This window comes from Cebus imitator, unplaced genomic scaffold, assembly GCF_001604975.1.
Source record: "Cebus imitator isolate Cc_AM_T3 unplaced genomic scaffold, Cebus_imitator-1.0 Scaffold79, whole genome shotgun sequence".
NCBI classification, from domain to species: Eukaryota; Metazoa; Chordata; class Mammalia; order Primates; family Cebidae; genus Cebus; species Cebus imitator.
The window spans coordinates 5,590,655-5,610,011 of record NW_016107394.1 but is presented as its reverse complement, the minus strand read 5'-3'; the positions used below and the strand labels follow the sequence as shown (position 1 = coordinate 5,610,011).

The 19,357-nt window shown below is 39.5% G+C and overlaps 1 protein-coding gene across 5 annotated transcripts in view; it reads right to left on the bottom strand.

Moving 5' to 3' along the window:
- The window catches only part of UVRAG (UV radiation resistance associated), a 309,856-nt gene that overhangs the window by 278,563 nt on the left and 11,936 nt on the right, over positions 1-19,357 (bottom strand). The window contains exon 1 of one of the 5 annotated variants that reach the window (XM_017533025.2): positions 1,082-1,114. The exons of the other annotated variants lie outside the window; for them this stretch is intronic. The gene's annotated coding sequence lies outside the window, so the exon portion shown is untranslated. Of the gene's footprint in view, positions 1-1,081; positions 1,115-19,357 lie in introns of those variants that run through there. 5 annotated transcript variants of the gene reach the window in all.

Genomic DNA, 19,357 nt, shown 5'->3' with positions numbered 1-19,357 from the left:
CCTCCCAAGTAGCTGGGACTACAGGCACATACCACCACACCCAGCTAATTTTTGTGTCTTTTGTAGAGATGGGATTTTGTTATGTTGGCCAGGCTGGTGTTGAACTCCTAACCTCAAATGATCCACCTACCTCGGCCTCCTAAAGTGCTGGGATTAGAGGCATGAGCCACTGCGCTCAGCCATGAGTTCATTTTTACCCCCACTGGCTCTGAACCTAGAAGGACATAAGGCTAGAGATCCTGTCAGCCATCTTTCCATCACAGTGAAACCAGGAAATGAAACGAACAAGGAAGAGAGCAGAGTCAAGAGACGTGGGATTCAGACCTTGCTGACACAATTTAAGTCTGGCTCAAACTATACTTAAAGTAAGTACTATGATGACAAACATCAGCCCATCCCTTTAAAACTGTCAAGGATTACAACTAGGGAAAGGACTTACATTGTAATGTTTATTAAGGCTGTATCCCACAGCAGGTTAGCAGATGAAGAGTAACATTCTAACTTATTAGTGGCAAGATAAAATAAATGTTTCACTTTGTTAAACATAACCATATTTTAGAAAATGATCACTTCTGTGGGGTCAATCTATATTTGTTGATATAGTTTTGAACCTCAATATAGGGGAAAGCAACACTTAAAAAACAGTCAAATCACACACCATAGCTAACAGAACTCAAAGCCATTTTCAGTAGTGAAATAACCACCAGAGCTTTATGTTTCTCCTATATTTTACCTTTCCTTTGCATGCATCTAAAATTCTCTGGCTTCTGAGGTATATTAATGACCAAAGAGAACTGATGTGTCTCTAATCTTGTTCTGCATCAAATGTTGGAGAGTGATTCAGGGAGGCTGATAACCAAAAGACAAGGAAATGGCTCCCATTCACCCTCCCTTGCTGGATCACTTGCTTAAAAAACAAAAGTATTGGCTGGGCGCGGTGGCTCACACCTGTAATTCCAACACTTTGGGAGGCCGAGGCAGGCAGGTCACAAGGCCAAAAGATTGAAACCATCCTGGCCAATATGGTGAAACCCTGTCTCTACTAAAAATACAAAAATTAGCTGGGTGTGGTGGTGCACACCTGAAATCCCAGCTACTCAGGAGGCTGAGTGAGGCAGGAGAATCACTTGAACCGTGGAAGTGGAGGCTGCAGTGAGCCAAGATGGCACGACTATACTTCAGCCTGGTGACAGAGCAAGACTCTGTCTCAAAAAAAAAAAAAAAAAAGTATCATGATTCTTAAATATAATTACTCCATAAATCCCCACCATTACCTAACGAAACCATCCCATATACAACTTTCACAACTCCCAGGCTCACAAGGAGGTACCTTCTAAACCAAGTTTGAGTCTGATTTGCTTTATCTACAAGAGCTATTACAAATCAATAATATAACCAATAATCAATAACCTAGAGACCAAAGAAGAAGAGACAAAGAATATGAAAAGGCAGGTGACAGGAAAAGAAATGGAAACAGTCAATGAACATGAGAAAAGATGTATAATCACACCCATAATTTAAAAATATGCACATCAAAATAAACATTCCACCTAGTGCCCGACTGCAGTTTCCAAACACAGTTGCCCCAATACTTCCATCCGACATGCTCTCTTATAATGTAATGCTGCCACTCCTGTCATCCATTAAGAAGTAAAGTCTATGTTTCCTCCCCAAAAAATGTGGGCAGAAATGAAGCTATGTGACTTCTGAGGCTAAATCATGAAAGGTGATATGGCTTCCACCTGGTCCTTTGGGATATTCTTCCTTGGAACCCAGTGACTATACTGGGAGAAAGCCAGCCAGTCACATGGGCTTCACAAGTGTTCTCCACAGCCCCAACTGAGATTCCAGCAGGAAGCCAGGCATGTAAGTGACCATGTCCTGAGGCTTTGAGCCTCCAGAAATGACATCAAGATAATAAGCAGAGACAAGTTGTTCCCACCAAGCTCCAGCCAAACTGCAGATTTGTGAGCAAAATTAATGATGATGATGTTATTTTAAGCCACTCAAGTTTTTTGTTTGTTATACAGTAATAGATAATTAAAGGAACCTGATTAAAGTCAAACCATTTTAGTCTCCACTGGGATTGATACAGGGAAAGCCAACAACATTGGGGAAAACATAAAACTTGTCTGCTTTGGAGCAAGGGCAATTTAGCAAAAATTATCAAATTTTAAAATGCATATACAATTTTTTACCAAGCACTCCACAAATCATAAAACTGTGTGCAAATATGTTTTTTCCAGTATTGCTATAAAAGCAAAAACTGAGTAACACTCTTACATTGTGGTACAATGTAAATATACAATGGAAAACCATATTACCAGTTTTTTTAAAGGTCATTGAAAATGATATGAAACAAACAAAAGAGCAAGAAATTTTTAATGTTCACATAAAGAAATATTACTATATACCTTGAATAATGTGGATCAGACAGTAACTCTTTTGAGCTTTTCAGTGCATACCTAGTCTGTCTACATACTCTTCTTTTTTAGTTTGTTAACAATCCTTTAACAAAATAATAAGCATTCTTAGCTTGTCAGCTGTTACAAAACCAGCCATTGTTAGTCGCAGTTTGCTGACCCCTGATTTAGATAAACACAGATATTATGAGATAATTTCTTAGTATTTGCCTATGGAAATGTAGTCAAACTTGTCCTAGACACCTTCTTTCATTCCTACTTTCAACTCCTTTTCCAACTTCCATTTCTTTTTCAGGTCAGACATTTACTCTCAGCCTGAGACCAGGCTCAATAGTAGGCAAGATTTAAGGCCCATGTTATTTTGGGTAAATTCATATTATTACTCTAGCTTTGTTTTAAGTTTTTGAGGGGTAACAAATGTAAACCTAGGGGAAACTGGTTTTCCACATTTCCACAGAAGGTAAAGATGCTCAACTACTGAACTAAGAATTCTAAGAATTAAGCTTGATAAATTCAAGTCAGTTTAAGAAAAAAAAAAAAAAACAGAAAGGAGCTCTCAATGTAGCACTCTCAAATTACCTATATTTTCCTAATACTTTGATCCAACCTGAAAGCCTCACTGTGAAAAGTTTTGAAAGAACATAAGAATGCTTTAAAACTAGTGCCTGCGGCTATTGGCTCTAAGCAAATGGTGCCAACAACATTACAGATTTAAACAAACAACTCAACAACCCTAATCTCTCATGAAACACTTCATAGTTCCTGTCCCTAATTGAAAGCTTTCTCTGGCACAAATTACACAACCTTGGAACTAACGCTGTCATTGTCAAATTAACTCTGCTCTCCCACCAAGTTCAAATCAGTCTAAATTTAATGCAGCCATCTACTAAGCACTAAATTATAAAACAGGCTTCTCAACAGGAAAAAACAAACTGTTAACTCTGAACCTTCTTCATTTGTTATATGTTTTGGCTCTGAGTCTCTTATCTCTACCCTATTTACCCCCAATCTTGGTGAAAGGCCCCAAAACTTGCCTTCCCCTCCTGCCCCAATTTTCCTCCAGGTAGTGTTGCTCTAAGAAACAGGCAGATCTACTACTGCCCTCTTCATGCGTCTCTCCCCTGCCCTTCTTGTTAAAGATGTTCTTTAAAATCAATGAGAATGAAGACACAACGTACCAGAATCTCTGGGACACATTTAAAGCACTGTCTAGAGGGAAATGTATAGCACTAAATGCCCATATGAGAAGCAAGGAAAGATCTAAAATCGACACCCTATCATCAGGAAAAAAAACTACAGGAGCAAGATCAAACAAATTCAAAACCTAGCAGAAGACACGAAATAACTAAGATCAGAGAACTAAAGGAGATAGAGACACAAAAAACCCTTCAAAAAGTCAATAAATCCAGGGGCTGGTTTTTTGAAAAGATCAACAAAATAGACCACTAGTCAGAATAGTAAGAAAGAAAAGAGAGTAGAAACAAATAGATACAATAAAAAATGATAAAGGGGATATCACCACAGATTCCACAGAAATACAAACTACCATCAGAGATTATTATAAACAACTCTATGTACATAACTCTAGAAGAAATGGATAAATTCCTGGATGCTTTCACCCTCCCAAGACTAAATCAGAAAGAAATTGAATCCCTGAACAGACCAATAACAAGGTCTGAAGTTGAGGCAGCAATTAATAGCCTACCAACCAAAAATAGTCCAGGTCCAGATGGGTTCACAGCCGAATTCTACCGGACGTACAAAGAGGAGCTGGTACCATTCCTTCTGAAACTATTCCAAACAATACAAAAAAAGATGGAATCCTCCCTAATTCATTTATGAGACCAACATCATCCTGATACCAAAACCTAGCGGAGACACAACTGAAAAAGAAAACTTCAGGTCAATATCCATGACAAACATCGATGCAAAAATCTTCAGTAAAATACTGGCAAACCGATTGCAACAGCAATGGTTTTGCTGTTGCAATACAATGAAGTAGGCTTCATCCCAGGGATGCAAGGCTGGTACAACATCCGCAAGACTATAAATGTAATAATCCACCACATAAACAGAACCAAAGACAAAAACCACATGATTATCTCAATAGATGCAGAGAAGGCCTTCGACAAAATTCAACAGCTCTTTATGTTTCCTTCTTTCTCCTATCTTGATATTTCCTTTACAGACTATTATTAGGAATTACAACCTAATTTCAGGGTATATGATCTTACCAAATAACTAGGGTTTGTACAGATGAAAAGAGCAAATTTCTGGTAAATTTTCACACCAATTTCAGCATTTAGGAATATAAGATCAAAATATATAGATAGATAGATAGATAGATAGATAGATAGATAGATAGATAGATGGCCAATGAAGAATGACAGAGTTATACAGGATGAACTAGGATGATAAAAACTGAAGACAGAAATTAGCTGTCAGAGGTCCAGATGTTAAGAGTAATATCATCCCTATAATTTGCTTCAAAATAATTGGAGGGAGGAAAGGAGGACAAGTAGGTAGGCATATAGATTAAACAAGATCCACAATGACTTAATAGTTATTGAAGTGGGATAATAGGTATCTGGAAGTTCATATATTCCTCTCTCAATCTCTCTCTTTCTCTACACACACACACACACACACACACACACACACTTGCATTTCAATATACATTGATATATTGATGAATATATTGATATATAAAATATACATTTCAATATACATTGAAATTTCCACAATAAAAAAGGTTTAAAGTATTATCAATATGAACAGAAAGAAAAGATAACATATAGGAGCCTAAAGAAAAACTGAGCTTACTGGGATAACTAATTAGATAATGGATGTGCTTAGGGATGAAGAGAAGATTGACAAAAGAGATAAGTCAGAGATGACCTCTAGGGAAAAAGAGAACTAATCAGTAAAGGTGTTAGGGCAATAGGATAGCCATCAAAAATACACACACACACACACCCTATGCCTTATATCAAATTCCAGAAGGTTTAAAAATATTTAATGTAAATAAAGCAAAAAAGTACCCAAAGAAACCATGAAAAATTATTTTATAAACACAAAGGTCTAAAAATGATACTCAGAAGCTATAAAAGAAAAAAAAATTACTATATAAAACACTTTAAAATTAGACATGGCAAAAACTACCTTATGCAAAGTCAAAGAAAAAAATAATCTGAGAGGCCAGGCACAGTGGCTTACACCTATAATTCCAGCATTTTGGGAGGCCGAGGTGGGCAGATCATGAGGTCAGGAGATCGAGACCATCCTGGCCAAGGTGAAATCTCGTCTCTACTAAAATACAAAAAATTAGCCGGGCATGGTGGTGCATGCCTGTAGTCCAGCTACTCAGGAGGCTGAGGCAGGGGAATCACTTGAACTCGGGAGACAGAAGTTGCAGTGAGCCGAGATCATGCCACTGCATTCCAGCCTGACACAGAGCAAGACTCCATCTCACCTAAAAAAAAAACCAGAAAAAATTTGAATTCATATAAAAAATTTTCACTAAAACATAAAGAATTCCTAAAAATCAAAAGTCCAATGACCCAACAGAAAAAAAATGGCAAAGAACATTAACAGATAATTCACAAAAAAAGAAACACAAATAGTTCTTAAGCATGAAAAGATTCCCAACCTCACTCGTAAGAGAAATGCAGATTAAAACTACATTAAAATTGGCACCAACCAAAAAATCTGATAAGATAGGTTGAGGGGCAGCCTTTTTGCTGGTAAGGACTTGCAGGGTATCACATGGCAAGAGAGCTGAGCCTAACGTGCTAGCTCAGGCCTCTCTTCCTATAAAGCCACTAGTTCCTCTCTCATGATAACCCATTAACCCACTAACCCATTAACCCATTAATCCATAAATGGATTAATCCATTCATCATGACAGAGTTATGGTATCATGGTATCGCCTCTTAAAGGTCCTACCTCTCAGTACTGCCATATTGGGGACTAAATTTCAACATGCGTTTTGGAGGGGACAAATATTCAAACCATAGCAGATGGCAATCTGACAATATATATCAAAATTACAAATGCAGGCTGGGTGCAGTGGCCCATACCTGTAATCTCAGCACTTTGGGAGGCCAATGTGGGAGGATCACTTGACCCCATGAGTTCAAGACCAGCCTTGGCAACACAGGGAGACTCTATCTCTATGAAAAACTTAGAAATTAGCTGGGTATGATGGTCCATGCCTGTAGACCCAGCTACTTGGGAGGCTGAGGAGGGAGGATTGATTGAGCCCAGGAGGTTAAGGCTTCATAATCAAGCCACTGCACTCCAACCTGGGCAGCAGAGTAAGACTCTATCTCAAAACAAACCAACAAACAAAAAAAACCCTTAAATTTAAAAAAATTACAAATGCATATATTCTTTGATTCAGCAATATGATGTACGTAATAGAGTATTGCTTATTAGCAAAAAAACTAGAAATAACTGAAACGTCCATCAATGGTGGACTACATTATGATATATCCTACAGTGAAATACTATGTGGCCATAAAGAACAAATAACATGGCAGCTCTTTCAACACTGATACAGAATAATTTCCAAGATACATTATTAGTTTGTGTGTGTGTGTGTGTTTTTTTTAAGTACAGTTTATACAGTCAGTGTGCTTAACATTTGTGGCTTTTTTTGCATTGAGGGGGTGGTGGTTATAGAGACAGGGTCTCACTCTATCACCCAGGCTGGAGAGCACTGGCACAACCATAGCTCACTGCAGCCTCAAACTCTTGGGCTCATGCAATCCTCCTGCTTCAGCCTCCTAAGTAGCTAGGACTATAGGCCAGTGCCACCATACCTGCCTAATACTTTAAAACTTTTTGTAGCAAAGGGTCTCACTATATTGCCCAGACTGGTCTTGAACTTCTGGCCTCAAGATATCTTCCCTCCTGGGCCTCTCAAAGTGCTGGGATTACAGATGTGAGCCCCCATGCCCAACCTCATTTGTGTTTGATAGGGAAAAAAAGAATACAATTATGTAATCATTGGAGAGTCATAATCTATAACTGATAACACTGGTTGCCCCAGGGAAAAGGAAAGGGGTATTTGGGGCACACAATAGTATGGAGACTGTTCACCATATACTCTTATACAATGTGCCTTTTGAATTGTGAATCATATGAATACATATCTATCGTATTTTTTAAAATAAAATTAAAGATACTTTTTACTTTTTAAGACCAGTCAAGTACAGTAGTGAGAAGGGGAGAAGAACAGAACAAGTCTGATCTATAACTGACTGTGAACACTCAATTGAGAAAACTTATTACCGTTGGACTAGCTTATGTTTACATTTCAAAAAAACAGCAAGATGGCAACCAACCTTTAAACACAGGTATGCAGATGACCATTTCCAGAAGCAACGTAACACAGTGAACTTCAGCTCAGCTCTAGGGTGGTTCTAGCACTCATTAGTGAGCAAGCCACATACTGTCTCTGAGCCTGTTTCCCCATCCATCAAATGGAGGTATTTCCAACTGCCTACCTCTGTGGGTTACTGTAATGATCAAATGAAATCATGGATATAAAGCTCTCTAAAAAAGTATAAAGTACTTTATAATACATACTTTGTATACGTATAATACATACTTTATAAATATAAAGTATTACAAAAATAGAGATGTCAAGAGAGGGATGTGGTTATCAGTGGAAAATGATGAATTTAGGCCATTCTAATTTGAAGTAAAGAGACAAAGATTTAGAATTCACCTCTTTAAATAGAAGTGATTATAAGTCACAAAAGTATAACAGATCTCTGAAGGATAAACATTCAACAAACAGAAGTGTAATACTGCAGAACCAGAAAGGACCCTGAAGATCCTCTAAGCCTTTGCTACTCTGCATTACTTGGGAATGTATTAAAAATGCTGAGAATCTCAGGTCCCACCACAGACCTACTCAATCAGAACATGTACTTTAGCAAGATTCCCTAGGCAATTCACACAGACATTTTAAGTTTAAGAAGCACTGATAGGCCGGGCGAGGTGACTCACACGTGTAATCCCAGCACTTTGGGAGGCTGAGGTGGGCAGATTGCCTGAGCTCAGGAGTTTGCTACCAGCCTGGGCAATATGGTGAAACTCCATCTCTACTAAAATTCAAAAAAAAAAAAATTAGCCAGGCATGGCAGCGTGCGCCTGTAGTCCCAGTTTCTTGGGAGGCTGAGGCAGGAGAACTGCTTGAACCCAGGAGGCAGAGGTTGCAATGAGCCAAGATCATGCCACTGCACTCCAGCCTAGGCAACAGAATGAGACTCCGTCTCAAAAAAAAGAAGCAGTGCTCTAGGCCATCTTCTTTATTTTTCAGATAACAAAACTGAGGCCCTACTCAGTAAAGGGATTTACTCGTGTTCACATTGTTAGTAAGTAGCAAAATGCAGATTTGGACACAGGCTTGATCCCCTGGACTGGGTACACACCATGTATTTGCTTCCCAGACACCCTGTTTCAAAACCTTTGAGACACCTTTGCCTTTCAAACCTTCCATATTTCCCGTCCCATTTCTAATTGGCCATCTAGATTCATCAATTCTTTCTTCACAATTTCTTTGGCATACACTGCTTCTTTTCCACCCCTTCATTCACTGCCCTAAAGCTACTGTTGTTCATACTATGGAAAACCAGCTTCCGTCTCCTGTGCATATATCAACTTCCTCTTCTGCAAACAAGAGTACACTTTCAAACAGCAAGCTCTATATAATTCTTTAAGAAGGTGCAAGTCATTAAAAAGCATTAAAGTTTAACATGCTGATTTCAGGCAGAATTTGTATTTGAAACCCAGCAAGATTAGCAGCTATAACTTGGTAATTCTAACTCAAAAATCTTCACCTCTTCCCTTCCATTATTTCTTTCCTATTACCTCCTTTTCTTTGCCCTGGAACTAACTTTTATGTAACAAGGTCCTCCCATTTTAATCAAGCTTTAGTAAAATACAGTTCATCATCCTTCAGTATCCTCAGGGGAATTCATTCCAGAACAGCCACCACCCTAATCCCCCACCACCACACCTAAAAAAAATCTGCAGATGCTCAAGTCCCTGATATAAAATGGCATAGTATGCATATAACCCATGCAACATCTTCTTGTATACTTTAAATCATCTCTAGATTACTTATAATATCTAATGCAAGGTAAATCCTATCTAAATAGTTGTTATACTGTATTGGGTTTTTTTGGACTTTTTTAAAATTGTGGTATTGTTTTGATTTGGTTTTTTCAGGCTTGTCAAGTGAGGAACTGGGAGTAGAAAAGGAACAAAGAAATCTCTAACTGGTTTTGATCAACTAGTTGTGAACACATCTTCATTTCAGTAGCCTATTGAGATTTTTTTTTTCTGAATATTTTCTATCTGTAATTGGTTGAATCCAGAATCCACAGATGCAGAGGGCCAATTGTAAATTCAAAGTATCATCTTCTGAATTTATAGCTCTTATCATCCACATTCTCATGTCTTTATAATTCTCTCCTATATATTCCAACCTAAGAAACCAAAGTACTTCAACATTTCTTGAGTACTCATGATGTGCCAGGCACTAAGCAATAAAGCAAAGGTCTAAATACCTCTTGAGTACATTTTCTCCATAAATGCAAAAAAATTAAAAGCCCCAGTCTCTGCCTCATTTCCATTTCTGCACCAAGAAATGTTTATTAAGAGCAAATAAGATAGTCTTTTACAGATGTTTAGCCCCAATAGGGAAAACTGAACAGACAGGAATAAGCCACCCACAACACTGAGGCTAACGCCTGTGCAACAGCCTCTATATTACTACAGCACTAGAATAAGAGAATCCCAAGTACAAATTGAGTTTGAGTCCATCTACGTGAAAAACAAACAAACAAACAAACGGGGAGTGCTTCAGTTCAAAATCCAGTTGTGAGCTATTTATTGTAGCGCTACCAAACACAGCTTTTTGTGATACAGAATAAACTTAGCAGGACTGAGTTTGAGTCCCGGCTCCACTATTGCACTTGGAAATGTATTTAACCTCTCTAAGCTTCAGATACTTCACTGTAAAACAGAGCTAATAATAGTTTCAACCTCACAGAGCTATAATGAGGAGTAAATAGAGTAAGTGTAAAGTGCCTAGAACACAGGGCTAGTACATACGATAGTTCAATAATATTACCACTATTATCAATTACCCTAAAGTTTCCTCAGCCTTTAGTGGTACGTTTACCTGTAGTTTCAAAATCTAGCCACCTAATTCAAGCTTTTACAGGTTCATGAAGGCACAGGCAAATGTGAAATTGAAAAACCGTGTTTTAATTCCAACAGGCAAATAAAGTAAGATAGTAGTTGGGGAAAAGCCTGAATTTAGAACCAAAACAGGTGGGTTTGAACTCTAGCTCTTTCATATGCTTTTCTAGGCCTTGGTTTTTCACCTTTTAGAGGAGAAGGGCATGGTTCTAACTACTATGGCTAAAAATACTATGAGAATTGTTTTAAAGAGATTAGCTACTAAAAAGACAAGGCAGAATGGCAAAAGATAAAAAGGGAAGGATGAGAAAGTCATTGATGAATAATTTTTAAAGGATATTTCTGGAATGACTGTGATAATGAGCTATAAATCTCAACTGCAAAAAAATATGGCAGCAAAAGGTAATCACTAATTGGACTAAAATGAACACCTGTTAAAGTAGATCATACAAAATAGGTCATTCTTGTCATCCCAAACTAAAACAGGTTGAGAGGCGAGGAGTAACAGGGCACATTGCTCTAAGAATGTAATTCTCTGCCAGCCTGGCTGCTGAAACTGCTGAAACCAGTTTTAACATTTATCCTTTTTATACAACCTCTAACCTTTTGTTTGTTCTCTCTCTCTCTCTCTCTTTTTTTTTTTCTGAGATGGAGTCTCGCTCTGTCGCCAGGCTGGAGTGCAGTGGCGCCATCTCAGCTCACTGCAACCTCTGCCTCCGGGTTCAAGCAATTATCCTGCCTCAGCCTCCTGACTAGCTGGGACTACAGGTGCACACCATCACATCCAACTAAATTCTTGTATTTTTAGTAAAGACAGGGTTTCACCATGTTGGCCAGTATGGTCTCGATCTCTTGATCTCGTGATCCACCCACCTCGGCCTCCCAAAGTGCTGAGATTACAGGCGTGAGCCACTGCGCCTGGCCCATGCATTTTCTTAAGTGTCTCCCTACAGACTGTTAGATGCAAGGGTATGCACACACATACACACACACACACACACACACACACACACACATACACACACACACACACACACAGAATCACAGTTGAGAAATCAGACAATACCTTGACTGGGTGACCAAAATTAACATTACCAATGAAGGACAAATGAACATCCAGAAGTGATACCTTATGAAGGACATATTATCACCCATGCAATATTCCAACTGAAAAGTATAATCTGAATCTAATCATGAGGGAAACATCAGACAAACAGAAAATGAGGAATGTTCTATTTTTTTAAAAAGGGGAACAGGATCTGCATTATGATAGTGACATTTAAAATAAGACAAAGAAAAGCTGTGGAAATGTTCTACATTAAAGAAGACACAACAGCTAAATGTAATGCTACCTACCCTAGACTAGATCCTGAACTGGATGAGGAAAATTTCTATAAAGGACATTACGGAATCAACTGATGAACCTCAGATTAAAGTATCAATATTAAATTTACTGATGTTGATAACTATGCTGTGGATATGAAAGAGAATATCCCTATTCTGGGAAATACACACTCAAGTATTTAAGCGTAACGGGTCATGATGTATGTAACAACTTCAAATGTTTCGCAGAAAATTATGTATCTGTATACACATTCAGAAAGAGAGCAAGCTTACAAATGAAGCAAATGGAGTAAAATGTTAACAGACAAATCTGGGTAACAGGTATGCAGGTGTTCTGTAAAACAGAAATTTATGCAATAAAATATTTCACTTTTGTAATTTTTCCATAAGCTTGAAATTCTTCCCAAATAAAAATTTAAAAAATAAAGACTGTTCTTTTCTACCTACAGGATAATGTCCAAATTCCAAATTCCAAAGCACGGCATATGTGGCCCTTTATAATCTAACTCCAAGCTATTAGTACTACTTCTCTCTGACACTGTGATATAAGAAATGTATGTCTTCAGCCCTGGTTTCTAGCACACAGCTCCTAAAACTCTTGGTATAGGGGGACAGAAGCATCTTTTGTTATAATGTAATAATTGGTAGTTTCCAGTTCCTGACACAAGAGCTCCTAAGACCGCCGGAATCTCTGGAGTGATGTGTCTTTTGCATGCTAATGAGATAACTGGTGGCTGGAGTCCCTCAGAGAGCTTCAGGACAGAAACACAGAGGCGTGATTAGGGGGTTAGAACTTTTAGCTCTACCCCTGACATCTAGCAAGGGGAGAGAGGCTGGAGATTGAGTTAATCACCAAGAGCCAACGATATAATCAATCATGGCTGCATAATAGGACCTCCTTGAAACCCTAAACGACAGAGCTTGCAGAGCTTCTGCAACGGTGGACACACAGACGTGCTAGGAAAGTGGCACATCCAGAGAGGGCATGGAAGCTCCACAGCCCTTCACCCATACCTTGCCCTATTTATCTCTTCCATTGGCTGTTCCCAGGTTGTATCCTTTATCATGAACCTATAATAATGAATAAAATGTTCTCTTGAGTTCTGTGAGCCATTCTAGCAAATTAATGAACACAAGGAGAAGGTCATGGTAACCTTCAATTTATAGCTGATGGCTGAGAAGTAAAGGAGCCCTGTGACCTGGGACTTGCAACCGGCATCTGAAGTGGGAGTAGCCTTACAGGACTGAGCCCTTAACTTGTAGGCCATAACTCCTGGTAAATAGCATCAGAATTGAACTGAATGCAAGGATACTTGTCAGAAGTGTCATAAGTCGAACAGTACAGACTGTCCCAGGTACAGATGGCCCCTGACTTAGGTTTGACTTAATGATGTTTTTACTTTACGACAGCATGAAAGTAAAATGCATTCAGTAGAAACCGTACATGGAGCCGGGCGCGGTGGCTCAAGCCTGTAATCCCAACACTTTGGGAGGCGGAGGCGGGTGGATCACGAGGTCAAGAGATCGAGACCATCCTGGTCAACACGGTGAAACCCCGTCTCTACTAAAAACACAAAACATTAGCTGGGCATGGTGGTGCGTGCCTGTAATCCCGCTACTCAGGAGGTTGAGGCAGGAGAATTGCCTGAACCCAGGAGGCGGAGGTTGCGGTGAACCGAGATCGTGCCATTGCACTCCAGCCTAACAAGAGTGAAACTCCATCTCAAAAAAAAAAAAAAAAGAAAAGAAATCGTACATGGAGTACCCATACGACCATCCTGTTTTTCACCTTCAGGTCAGCATTCAATAAATTACATGAGTAAATTACATGAGATATTCAATACTTTTTTTTAAATCAGCTTTGTGTTAGACGATTTCACCCAACTACAGGCTATTGGAAAGTGTACGAGAACACAGGCTAGGCTAAGCTATGGTGTTCAAGAGGTTAGGTGCATTAAATGCGCTTTCAACTTAGTGATGTTTTACAGTGGGTTCATCAGGACATAACCCCATCATTAAGTCCAAAGGCATCTGTACTCTCCAATTCTTTTCCACCGTCCTCCCCTAAGCTCCTAAACTCTGGCCTCACTTAATTATCCACCATTCCTTTTTATACCTTCTTACCTTTTTGCTCAAGCTGGTCCCTCTGCTAGATGCATTTCCTGTCTTTCCCATTTCAGTATTTTTTTTTAACCATCTCTTATATTACACTAAAATGGCCTAGTGACATACTTGTCTTACTCATTAGATTATGAGTCCTTCTAGGGCAAGGACACATTTATCCTGTATCTTCAGTGCCTGACAAATGGAAATAGCAATGACAATAGCAATAACTAACATTTTTTGAACACTTACCATAAACCCAGCACCATTTTAGGGAAATATATGACTCATTTAATCCTCTCAACAACCCTACAGGGTAGGCTATTATTACGCCCATTTTACCTAAGTCTCCCTGAGGCATACAGAGATTAAATAACTTCCAGAGTGCCTAACTTAGTTTAGGAACATGGGAAAAGGCTGGACCAGAACTTAAACACAAGCAATCAGGTTCTAGTGCCCATATTCTTAACCACTGTGGGATACATGGTAGAAACTCAAAATATAACTGTTGAACTAATGACGGTATAGAACAGAGTTGAACACAGTATTTGTAGAATGAAAATATTTGAGACAAAAGCTTTGGCAATTGAAGAAATGGAGGCACACGAGTGTGCACAGAGCTACAGATAACCTAGTCTTCTCACTGTAAAGGTTAAGACCCTGAGGATCATAACAAAGCAATTCTTCCAAAGTTACCTTAGTTACACTGAGGACCAGCCTTACAACAAGTCTTCCTATGCAACCACATTAAACGGGTGGATCACGAGGTCAAGAGATCAAGACCATCCTGGTCAACATGGTGAAATCCCGTCTCTACTAAAAATACAAAAATTAGCTGGGCATGGTGGCGAGCGCCTGTAGTCCCAGCTACTCGGGAGGCTGAGGCAGGAGAATTGCTTGAACTCAGGAGGCGGAGGTTGCGGTGAGCCGAGATTGCACCATTGCACTCCAGCCTGGGTAACAAGAGTGAAACTCCATCTCAAAAAAAAAAAGGAATACTTACTTGCTGTAAGAAGCTGCAAAACCATATTCAAGGATATTCTAGTATTCCAAGAATAATAGAAGTTGGAGAAAGAAGTACGCTAGAGTATAATGCAGTATGTGATACACAGAAGGAATTTAATACCAATTAATTGGCCAGGCGTGGTTGCTCACAATTGTAATCCCAGCACCTTGGGAGGCCAAGGCGGGCAGATCATTTGAGGTCAGGAGTTCGAGACCAACCTGGCCAACAGGGCAAAACCCCATCTCTACTAAAAATACAAAACTTAGCCAGGCGTGGTGGCATGCACCTGTAATCCCAGCTACTTGGGGGGCTGAGGCACGAGAATTGCTTGAACCCAGGAGGTGGAGGTTGCAGTGAGCAGAGATCGTGCCACTGCACACCAGCCTGGGTGACACAGTGAGACTTTGTCTCAAAAAAATAAAAAGAAAAGGTCAGGCACAGTGGCTCATGCCTGTAATCCCAGCACTTTGGGAGGCCAAGGCAGGTAGATCACAAGGTCAAGAGTTCGAGACCAGCCTAGCCAATATGGTGAAACCCTGTATCTATTAAAAATACAAAAATTAGCCAGGTGTGGTGGTGCGTGCTTGTAGTCCCAGCTACTCAGGAGGCTGAGGCAGGAGAATCTGAACCCAGAAGGTGAAGGTTGCAGTGGGCACAGACTGTGCCACTGTATTCCAGCCTGGACGACAGAGCGAGTCTCTGTCTCAAAAATAAATAAAAAAATAAAAATAAAAAGAAGACAAATATTTCATGGCACATGAAAATTAATAATTTCAGTATCCTTAAAGTTTACTGGAATACAGCCCCACTCATTTGTTAACATATAGTAGTGGGTTTTTTCTGCATTACAGCAACCAGTTGAGTATTTGCTACTAAGACCGTAGGAGGCCTAAGACAGAAACATGTTAACTATCTGGTCCTTCACAGAAAAGCTTGCTAACCCCCTTGTCTCTCATGCATCAGAAAGTAAGGTCCATAAAGGCAGTGCCTCTGTCTTGCTTGCTGTTTTATTTCCAGCACCTAGACAGTCCCTGGCATTTACAGGCATTCACATTTGTGCAATGTTAAATAGGTGAGGAATTACTCAAATGAACTTTAAGGAGCCAAACAAAATGGGTCATAGTTAAGAAAGTCTTTCAATTGCACTGATCCTTACAGGATACCTTGAAGAAGAGAAGAATGTCATTGAGAAAAGTGGTATGGCCTTCATTCACTAAAATGTTAATGTCCAGGTATACAAGAGAAGCAGCTTTCTAATTTTAGTTTTTGGATAGCTATACAGTATCAAAAATGCAGCAATTCTGCAGTTAAGAAATTCTGCAATTTAGCCGGGTACAATGGCTAAATCTACACATCTACAGTCCCAGCTATTCCAGAGGCTAAGGCAGAAGGATCAATTTGAACCCAGGAGTTCGAGGTTGTAGTGCATTACCTGTGAATAGCCGTTACACTTCAGCCTAACCCTGAACAATATAAGGAGACCCAGTGTCTCAAAAAAAGAAATTCTGCAACTCTCCAGTGTCTTCATCTAATAATCAGACTGGCCAGGGACTGTGGCTCACGCCTATAATCCCAAAACTTTGGGAGGCCAAGGTGGGTGGATTGCTTGAGCTCAGGAATTTGAGACCAGCCTGGGCAACATGGCAAAACCCTATCTCTACCAAAAAAAAGTACAAAAATTAGCCAGGTATGGCGGCACGCACCTGTAGTCCTGGTAGCAAAACCCTGTCTCTACACCTCTCTCTACCAAAAAAAAATATATACATATATATATATACGCACGCACATATATATGAGTTTCGCCATGTTGGGTAGGCTGGTCTCCAATTAAATATATATTATAATTTAGATAGATAGACAGATAGAGATATAGATATATAAGCCAGGCATGGTGGTGCATGCCTGTGGTCTCAGCTACTCAGGAGGCTAAGGTGCGAGATCACCTAAGCCCAGGGAAGTCAAGATTGCAGGTGAGCCATGATTGTGCCACTGCATTCCAGCCTGGGCAATCTTGTCTGAGAAAATTAATTAATCATCATCATCACCATTATCATCATCATCATCAGATTGGTGTCTTTTTTTTTTTAAGAGATGGGGGTCTCACTGTGCTGCCTAGGGTGGAATCAAACTCCTGGCCTCAAGCAATCCTCCTGCCTCAGTCTCCCAGGTAGACTAGGATTACAGGTGCATAGCACCATGCCCAATTTATACTGATGTTTTTGATAGAAGTGTATGACTATCACCAGTCAACCAATCACTCCAGAGCACCTAGGCAGCTACTCTTTATTTTTATATTTATATTAAACATCTGCCACGTAGAATAAATTCCAATAAGTCAATTCATTAAAACAAGTCTGAAATACCTACTACATATATAAATCTATAATGGTACCAATTCTATCCTGTAATGAGTATAGTGCTGTAAAATACCCAAGACCTGTAACGAGCACCCCACAGCCTACCTGCCTACCTTGCTTCATAATCTATTTTCAGAACAAAAAACCAGAAAGCTTTCTTCATGCTGCTGCTTCTCATGGATGCCTAGATATTAATGTTTTAGTGGATTAAAGCAATACTGATTTCCTTGAGGACAATCTTATTTTCATTAAAAGGAGACAATGTTTAAAAAAAAAGCCTTTTCAAAATCCAAGACTATTTTTATTTCGTATTGTTTAAAAGTTTAGTTTTCTGGATTAGCTCTCATACAAAAGAATGACTGGAATTGAGGAAGGAAGTAATTCATATCCCCGAAAGACATAAGTAGGTTGGCAAACACAATACTTACAGTTCTGAATCCTGTGCCTAACAATTCAAAGAAGGCACTTTAAAAGTATCTATTAAATAAATGGCTCTCAGTTTTTCCTACTCCGCACTCAGAATTAGTTATTTTTTGTTGTTGTTTTTTGTTTTGTTTTGTTTTTCGACAGAGTTTCACTCTTGTCACCCAGGCTAGGGTGCAGTGGCACAATCTCAGTTCACTGCAACCTCTGCCTCCTAGGTTCAAGCAATTCTCGGGCCTCAGCCTCACAAGTACCTGAGATTACAGGCACCTGCCACCACGCCCAGCTAATTTTTTATATTTTTAATAGAGATGGGGTTTTGCCATGTTGGGCAGGCTGGTCTCAAACTCCTGACCTCAGGTGATACACCTGCCTCAGCCTCCCAAAGTGCTGGGATTACAGGCATGAGTCACCACACCCAGCCCAGAATTAGTTTTAACATAGGCTAACGTGAACACATGAATTGCTTATATTCAGTGTTAAACCCTTAGTCACAAAAGGTAGTCATGTTAAATAGTATAAAGTTTTTCCTGGAAAAAAAAAAAAAAAAACAGATCATAAGCCTGATTCTCATGTTTACTTTTATGATTTACTAAGTCTGATTCTCACTTTTATGTTTTCCCTGTTTTCCTTCCCAGGAGTCTGTTGAAAAAGCCAAAGGTTGCCACTAGTTTCAGCTTCCTGGTATGCCTCATTATTTTCAAAAACATCTGACTGCATCTTTTGGACATTATAAAAACCACAGTAGGAAAAAATGTCAGCTATTTCAATGGACCAACGAAGTGAGAATCCAAATTGGTAAGTTCTGATGCTCAACTTCAGCATTATCTGTCTTGGCCTCTTAATAAACACACTCTACTAGCGTTTTCACAAAGAATGGGTAAGTAAAATGCATAATAATATTACCACTAAATAGGGTATACAGCAATCAACACCAAATATTATACAGAGTAAAACCCTTGCCATTAAAAAACCCACAATCACCAGATGTTACTCTTTCAGAAACTAAAAAAAAAAAAAAAAAGATAGGCATGGTAAGTACTCAGGGACGAAACAGGAAGACTGGCCATTTAAGCTCCAGAGGGACCTTCCAAAGTTTCACTCTAATTCACACCATAAAAGGGAGGTGGGGGGTAGACTCTGAGTGTTCTGCCCTTAAAGAGAACTTTAAAATACAGTCTCTCCTCCATTTCAATTCTAGCCTAAAATACCCAAAGTTGTGAGGCTAATGTACCAAAGCATTGAGTGAAGTTTAAGAAACAAGTTCTCAGCCGGGAGCGGTGGCTCAAGCCTGTAATCCCAGCACTTTGGGAGGCCGAGGCGGGTGGATCACGAGGTCAAGAGATCAAGACCATCCTGGTCAACACAGTGAAACCCCGTCTCTACTAAAAATACAAAAAATTAGCTAGGCATGGTGGCACATGCCTGTAATCCCAGCTACTCAGGAGGCTGAGGCAGGAGAATTGCCTGAACCCAGGAGG